Source organism: Schistocerca cancellata, chromosome 8, assembly GCF_023864275.1.
Source record: "Schistocerca cancellata isolate TAMUIC-IGC-003103 chromosome 8, iqSchCanc2.1, whole genome shotgun sequence".
NCBI lineage: Eukaryota > Metazoa > Arthropoda > Insecta > Orthoptera > Acrididae > Schistocerca > Schistocerca cancellata.
The window spans coordinates 205635148-205643765 of record NC_064633.1 but is presented as its reverse complement, the minus strand read 5'-3'; the positions used below and the strand labels follow the sequence as shown (position 1 = coordinate 205643765).

Below are 8618 nucleotides of genomic sequence, written 5' to 3'. Positions count from 1 at the left end.
TTTATGCCTACAGATCCAGTAAATAATTTTATGATCTATCCAAAAAATGAGGGAGCACAAAAAAGGACATTTCCCTTCACAGGAATTGTATAAATTATTTTTTATGATTTGGTAACTTATCTACTAGCGTAAGTTTTTGTGATGCATCACTCTAATGTTAAGATGTGACATAGGTATTAGACATGGCCATTTTAGTGTAATATTTTTTCTGCTTGCGCTATGTCATGTCTAGGTATAAGTTGCTGCTGTTTGCCAGGCATAGTGTTATTGAATTTGACTTTTGCTAATTTCTTAATGCTGCTTGCTTCGCAAATCTGCGTTTTTTTCATTGCTGTTTATATTAACTGTGTTTTGTGATGCTGCATTGCCTCGTCCCTTGGTATATATATCTGAGCTCAGTAGATTTAAGTTAGCTTAAGAGGGGGTAGACTATATAAGAAACTGACTATGGAGAATAGGTAAAGAATGCAATGCGAAGTGATATGAAAAAGATTGGGCCCAAATGAGTATTGTACAATCAGAAATAATATGAATAGAATACAGGAAGGAGGTATAGATAGGACTTTTTGGGAATAATGATGAATGAAGGGAGATCTCCGAGAAGTAAAGAAAGTTTTGAAAATACTGCAGTAAAACAAACCCTGTCCTTTCCTTCTATTATTCCGCTATATGTTTGTGTACCCTTGTGTATTTGTGTTTTTCCTGTCTTTATGTGTTTAGCTGATGAGAGCTATGTTGTAGAATTTTTCTAATACTCTGTTATTTTCTTTGTAAAGATGCTTAGACTTTATTTATTCTGCTTTGTTTTAATGCTCATGTGTGAAGTTGACGTTTCAAAAGTGATTCTGATCTTTTATTTTTGTACTCATGTCATCATTCCTGTAACACTGATGTATATGTTTATTTCTATTCTTTTGTAAAGCCCCTATTACTAAAAATGTTATCTGTATTGTTATGTTTTTAATGATGTATTTTGTACCTTTGTAATTGTATTCTTACGTCATAAAATTGTAATTGACACCAGTTCATCATATTATTAACTTGTAAGCATTCATTTCACTGCACACTTTTCTGTTGGTCATACTATATGGACACTATGTGAGAAGTTGGGACTGTTAGTGTTTGCACGTGTGTTACTAATTCAGCAAGGGACTGGATAACAGCATTGCTGGTTCTAAGGACAATTCCAAAAACTTTGTGAGTGCACAAGTGGTGGTTATGGACTTGCTCTATTATCCGCAAGACTCTTCAATGGTGATTGTGCACCTGCACAGTCGCAACAGATGGCTGCTGGCCATCTCTACAAGGACTACAGTGGGTCTGCACCTCTGGTGGCCCACCAATACCACAATCTCTACCAGGACTACAGTGGGTCTACTCTGTGATGACCTACCTACCAATATTCTTCGAAACGTCGACTGACTCTGCTGTGGGTTTGCTCTGTTGTGGCCCATTACCTGTCTGCATGTCAAGAGTCAGCACTGCCTTTCCGTTGGAAGGACAATACTACTTCTTCAAGACTGCATGGAAATCCACTACTTCCGTGTGTATTGTATTTTACTGCTCAGACTTTGAGCAAACAAACTGCAGGTTTACTCTTATGATGAATGATCAGGACTGTCTTTATTGACTGTGAAAAAAAATTTTAGCTGTTGACCAACATTGTATCAATAAGTGTGTGCATTTGATATCTTTGTTATTGTAATTATGAAAAATTTTATCAAATCTTTATTGGCCACTGCCCAAAAATATTTTGTAAAATTTTTTTGTGGGGAGCATGGGGGCTATGTAAGTAGGCTGTTTAGATTTTTATATGGGTAATGCCACGTAGCGCTCTATATGAAAATCACTGGGTGTGCTGTGTGCAGTATGTGGCTAGTTTGCATTGTTGTCTGCCATTGTTGTCATGAACTGCTACAGCTGGATGTGAACAGCGCGTAGCGTTGGGCAGTTGGAGGTGAGCCGCCAGCAGTGGTGGATGTGAGGAGAGAGATGGCGGAGTTTTGAAAAATGTCATGAACTGCTGTATATATTATGAATCTTGAGGTAAATACATTGTTTGTTCTCTATTAGAATCTTTCATTTGCTAAGACTATCAGTAGTTAGTACCTTCCGTAGTTTGTATCTTTTATTTAGCTGGCAGTAGTGGCGCTCGCTGTATTGCAGTAGTTCGAGCAACGAAGATTTTTGTGAGGTAAGTGATTTGTGAAAGGTATAGTTTAATGTTTGTCAGGGCCATTCTTTTGCAGGGATTTTTGATAGTCAGATTGCGTTGCGCTAAAAACATTGTGTGTCAGGTTAAGCACAGTCTTGTACAATTGTTCTAAGTGGACGTTTCAGTCTGTATAAATTGTTCTAAGGGGACGTTTCAAGTTCTAGGGGACTGATAACCTCAGAAGTTAAGTCCCATAGTGCTCAGAACCATTTGAACCATTTGTATTTCTATAGCTTCTCTCAACAAGCGGATGTTATAACTCTCCACTACAGCAATCACTTCCGTGTCGGCGAATTTTACTGTGTGGTCGGTCTCTGCCACCGCCGATTTCTCTACCTGACTCAATCTGTAACCCCCCTTATGTTCTGTGATCCTGGCGTTGATTGATCGTCCAGTCTGTCCACCATAAAGTTTTCCGCATTGAAACGTCCCCTTAGAAAAATTATACACGACTGTGCTTAAACTAACACACAATATTTTTAGCGCAACGCAATCTGACTTTCAATAATCCCTACAAAAGAATGGCCCTGACTAACATTAACCTATACCTTTCACAAATCACTTACCTCACCAAAAATCTTCGTTACTCGAACTACTGCAATACAGCGAGCGCCACTACTGCCAGCTAAATAAAAGATTCAAACTACTGAAGGCACTAACTACTGATAGGCATAGTTAGCAAATGAAAGATTTTGATAGAGAACAAACAATGTATTTACCTTAATAGTGTTGAAAAATCATAATATACATAGCAGTTCATAATATCCAGTATTACAAATTTCAAAACTCCGCCATCTCTGTCCCCACATCCACCACTGCTGGCGGCTCACCTCCAACTGCGCAACGCTACGCGCTGTCGGTTTATAAATAGTCTCTACGCCGTGTTCGCGTAATATACCGCCGAATCTGTCCGTCATACTGGGACTGTTTGGCAGGAAGGCCGTACCGGACATTTCTTTTTCCGATATTCACCTCGCCAAGTGTTTGACTTTGTCAGACTTGTTACGTAACTGATGCAGTATCCATTGCTCCTCAGAACGCTCGTCAGGAGTTGTATCTCGCGTCTTAGTTCCTGTGGCACATAATTAGTCTTGTTCACACTGAATTCGCCCTGGACTCGCATTCGGGAGGACGACGGTTCAAATCCGCGTCCGGTCATCCAGATTTAGGTTTTCCGTGATTTCCCTAAATCGCTTCAGGCAAATGCTGGGATGGTTCATTTGAAAGGGCACGGACGAATAGCTTCCCCATTCTTCCCTGATCGGATGGAACAGATGACCTCGCTGTGTGGCCCCTTCCCCCAAATCAACCAACGAGCGTATTAATCATGCCTCTTTTCTGGCTGAATGTACTGGTCACACGGGGTGAGGAAAACCTGGGACACTGCGTATCGGACCGATACCTGCACAGACTGTTGTTACCACCCAAGCCAGACAGCTGCATGCCTTCTCTGAGCTGATCGTAGTGTGGCTGGCTGCCATTTCATCACTCGACATTGCATTTAGTTATTGCAGAGAGAGCACTACAAAACATGTTTTCATCCGTTTCGTTTGCCTACCAGAATGCATTTAAAAAAACTGTCGTAATTTTAGTGGCATTTCTGCCTCGCACTCAAAGGGGAATGGCGTAATTTTAGTGCTATTTATGGTCAGTATTTGGAGCGAAATGAAATAATTTTAGTGCGGTATTTACAGTGTGCTGTAGCACATTAACTCATGATAACCAGCCGCCACTGCTACACGCTATTTGGTCACAAGTATCCAGAAGCCTATTCGTGGACATCAATATCGGGTATGTCATCCCTTCACTTTTATGACGTCTTGAATTCCGCTGTGATGATTTCCGATGAGGTGTCTGAACGTCCATGGAGGAATGGCAGCCCGTTCTTCCTCAAGAACTTAAACTTGTGGTGACGTCGGAGGCTGGGATCTGGAGCGAAATCGGCGTTCTAACACATCCTGAAACTATTCCATTGGGTTCAAATCAAGACTCTGGGCAGGACAAGCCATTTCAGAAATGTTATTATCCACAAACCACTGTCAAACAGATGTTACTTTGTGAGATTGTGCATTGACTTGGAGATACAAACAGTTCTCATACACTCCTGGAAATGGGAAAAAGAACACATTGACACCGGTGTGTCAGACCCACCATACTTGCTCCGGACACTGCGAGAGGGCTGTACAAGCAATGATCACACGCACGGCACAGCGGACACACCAGGAACCGCGGTGTTGGCCGTCGAATGGCGCTAGCTGCGCAGCATTTGTGCACCGCCGCCGTCAGTGTCAGCCAGTTTGCCGTGGCATACGGAGCTCCATCGCAGTCTTTAACACTGGTAGCATGCCGCGACAGCGTGGACGTGAACCGTATGTGCAGTTGACGGACTTTGAGCGAGGGGGTATAGTGGGCATGCGGGAGGCCGGGTGGACGTACCGCCGAATTGCTCAACACGTGGGGCGTGAGGTCTCCACAGTACATCGATGTTGTCGCCAGTGGTCGGCGGAAGGTGCACGTGCCCGTCGACCTGGGACCGGACCGCAGCGACGCACGGATGCACGCCAAGACCGTAGGATCCTACGCAGTGCCGTGGGGGACCGCACCGCCACTTCCCAGCAAATTAGGGACACTGTTGCTCCTGGGGTATCGGCGAGGACCATTCGCAACCGTCTCCATGAAGCTGGGCTACGGTCCCGCACACCGTTAGGCCGTCTTCCGCTCACGCCCCAACATCGTGCAGCCCGCCTCCAGTGGTGTCGCGACAGGCGTGAATGGAGGGACGAATGGAGACGTGTCGTCTTCAGCGATGACAGTCGCTTCTGCCTTGGTGCCAATGATGGTCGTATGCGTGTTTGGCGCCGTGCAGGTGAGCGCCACAATCAGGACTGCATACGACCGAGGCACACAGGGCCAACACCCGGCATCATGGTGTGGGGAGCGATCTCCTACACTGGCCGTACACCACTGGTGATCGTCGAAGGGACACTGAATAGTGCACGGTACATCCAAACCGTCATCGAACCCATCGTTCTACCATTCCTAGACCGGCAAGGGAACTTGCTGTTCCAACAGGACAATGCACGTCCGCATGTATCCCGTGCCACCCAACGTGCTCTAGGAGGTGTAAGTCTACTACCCTGGCCAGCAAGATCTCCGGATCTGTCCCCCATTGAGCATGTTTGGGACTGGATGAAGCGTCGTCTCACGCGGTCTGCACGTCCAGCACGAACGCTGGTCCAACTGAGGCGCCAGGTGGAAATGGCATGGCAAGCCGTTCCACAGGACTACATCCAGCATCTCTACGATCGTCTCCATGGGAGAAAAGCAGCCTGCATTGCTGCGAAAGGTGGATATACACTGTACTAGTGCCGACATTGTGCATGCTCTGTTGCCTGTGTCTATGTGCCTGTGGTTCTGTCAGTGTGATCATGTGATGTATCTGACCCCAGGAATGTGTCAATAAAGTTTCCCCTTCCTGGGACAATGAATTCACGGTGTTCTTATTTCAATTTCCAGCAGTGTATTTAAATTGTGGCACAAAATGACAATATTAAGTCAGAAAACCACAAAGTAGTAAATAGAGCCAGTCTCCGGCGAGAACACAGCTCTTCTGCAGTGGGACATGGTCCTGTAGGGTTGGAGACATAGCCGTGCCACAGCCGTTGTTGTCTTAGCTGTCGAGTCCGGAGGACATCGCTGACACATGCAATGGCCTTGCGCCACCGGTCGCCCACGCCACACTCCGTCAGCATTGTGGGACGTCATGCAAACATACGCGGGAGGTAACTGAACGCCTTAACCACACTGCCACTGCTCTTAATGAGTCACGGCAGACTGCCGTAAAAAAAAAGCGTTTGAAAAGCACAAACTGGTCTGCTGACCCCAGTCCTATTTCAGAACTGTTCCTATACTGTATTTAGTTCACATCCTTCCGTATTTAGAAGCCGGCCACTGTGGTCAGGCGGTTCTAGACGCTTGAGTCTGGAACTGCGCTGCTGCTACGGTCGCAGGTTCGAATCCTGCCTCGGGCATGGATGTGTGTGCTGTCTTTAGGTTAGTTAGGTTTTGAGTAGTTGGAAGTCTAGAGGACTGATGACCTCAGATGTTAAGTCCCATAGTGCTTAGAGCCATTTGAACCATTTTGAACCAGATGTGTTCGATCGCGTTAAGATCTGCCGAGTTGGGAGCCAGCACATCAGTTGGAACTCGCCACTGCGGTCCTCAAACCACTACATCACACTCCTGGCCTTATGACATGGCGCATTATCTTGATGAAAAATACCACAGCTGTCGGGAAACAAGATCGTCGTGATCTGGTCTGCAAGCGATGGACAATACCACTTGGCCGTCATGGTGCCTTGCACCAGTTCCACTGGAACCTTGGATGCTCAAGTGAATGTTCCCCAGAGTATAATGGAGCCGCCGCCACCTTGTCCCCGATCTGCAGTATAAGTGTCAAGGAGCTCTTCCTCTGGAAGACGACGGATTCGCACCTTCCCACCGGCATGATGAAGAAGGTATCGGAATTCATCAGACCATCCAATTTTCTGCCACTGCACCAACGTCCAGTGTCGATGCACACAAGTCCATCTCATCGTACTTGTCGATATCGTGGTGTTAACATTGGCACGTGCGTGGGCCGTCGGCTGCGGAGGCCCATCTTTTTCGGTGCACTGTGTGTTCAGACACATTTGCACACTGCGCAACATTAAAGTCTGATGTTAGTTTCGCCACAGTAAGCCGCCTGTCCTGATTTACCGGTGTGCCCAGCCTGCGACGTAATGAGGGGTGACTGCCCAACCACACCACGTCTGGACGTGGTTTCACCTAGGTTTCGCCAGGTGTTGAAGACGCTCACCACAGCACTCCTCGAACACCTGACAAGTCTTGCAGTTTCCGAATTGCTCCTGCCGAGCCTCCGGGCCATCAAAATCCACCCTCACTCAAACTCAGGTAGATCCCGCACATGCACCGCCGTGTGTCTGACTGGCAGTCATTCCTCGCCAGGTGACGCTGCTATCGTCTGGACGAGTTTATATCGATAGTAGGTCGATGGTCATAATGTACTGGCTGATCAGTGTAAATTTGTGTTCAGGTACGCTTGCCTGTACCATTTCCTTCACCTTCTATTCCAGCAGGTAGCCGGATTACAACATAACACAGTTGGCGCAATTTCGCACGAGAAGTGTACTCTTATTACCCATCTGTTGTTCGTGTCTCAACCCACTTCATGACGTCATGCAGGAAGCATAGGCGTCCTCAAGGGGCCCAAGGAGGAAGAGGGTGGAGTCCTGCAAGAGGGGGGTACTAGTCCCCTCCTGGGATCGGGAGTACAGAAGTCTTACTCATATATTGAGTGGATAATCGTCGGTTTTTTGGGATATAACATGTTTATTGTGTCACCTGTCAGAACAGATACTATCGGCGACCATGCAAATCTCTTAGAATGAAATGATTATTACAAGACCCTACTGTCGACAGGTGTTGATATATATCATCGGGGACAGTCGAAAATGTGTGCCCCGAGCGGGACTCGAACCCGGGATCTCCTGCTTACACGGCAGACGCTCTATCCATCTGAGCCACCGAGGGCACAAAGGATAGTGCGACTGAAGGGATTTATCCATTGCACTCTCCCCGTGAGACCCACATTCCCAACTTAATGTCTACACATTACATTCGTAGTGCCCCTGCCCACTACACCTATTGCTCGCGGCAGACCATCTTACCGAGTCCCGTAAGAGTTGGGGCAATGCGTGTGCATCCAGCACAGAAGAAGGAGGTCATGTCTGAAAGAACAGATACCATCTTCATATAGTTAAAGCTAACCGACCATTGACCTCCTTCTTTTGTGCTGGATGCACACGCATCGCCCGAACTCTTAAGGGACTAGGTAAGATTGTCTGCCGCGAGTAATGAGTGTAAATCGGCAGGGGCACTGCGAATGTAGTGCGTGGACATTAAGTTGGGAACGTGGGTCTCACAGGGAGCGTACAAGGGATAAATCCCTGCAGTCGCACTATCCTTTGTGCCCTCGGTGGCTCAGACGGATAGATCGTGTCGCCTTGCTCGTCGAGCGAGCAGGTTGTCGTTAACTTCCGCCTGTGCCGCAGGGCCGCTTGTGTCGAAGCTACTCAGTCTTGTTGGTGTATCGGTCTGAGTCACATCGTACTTGCGTAGCGGAGTTTGTTGTCGTTTTCCTCTTGGCGGCGGTGTTTTCTGCCCGCACCATTGTGTCTGTCAAATCTGTTCCTCGTCGAGCTACTGTTCGTTTCAGTTTTGACAAGAGTACGCGTCGTGTTCAACCTGGCTCCTTAGAAATTCACGATTGGCTGGCTGATGTTATCCGTGTTACACCTGATCGGGTAGATACTACTTACTTTGATTCTGATTTGTATGCATT

General features: G+C 46.8%; 1 non-coding gene across 1 annotated transcript; it reads right to left on the bottom strand.

The window, feature by feature from the left end:
• Nucleotides 1-7733: 7733 nt before the first annotated feature.
• On the bottom strand, nucleotides 7734-7808 carry Trnat-ugu (transfer RNA threonine (anticodon UGU)). The gene has a single exon. It is a non-coding gene; the product is annotated as a tRNA-Thr (tRNA).
• Nucleotides 7809-8618: the final 810 nt, after the last annotated feature.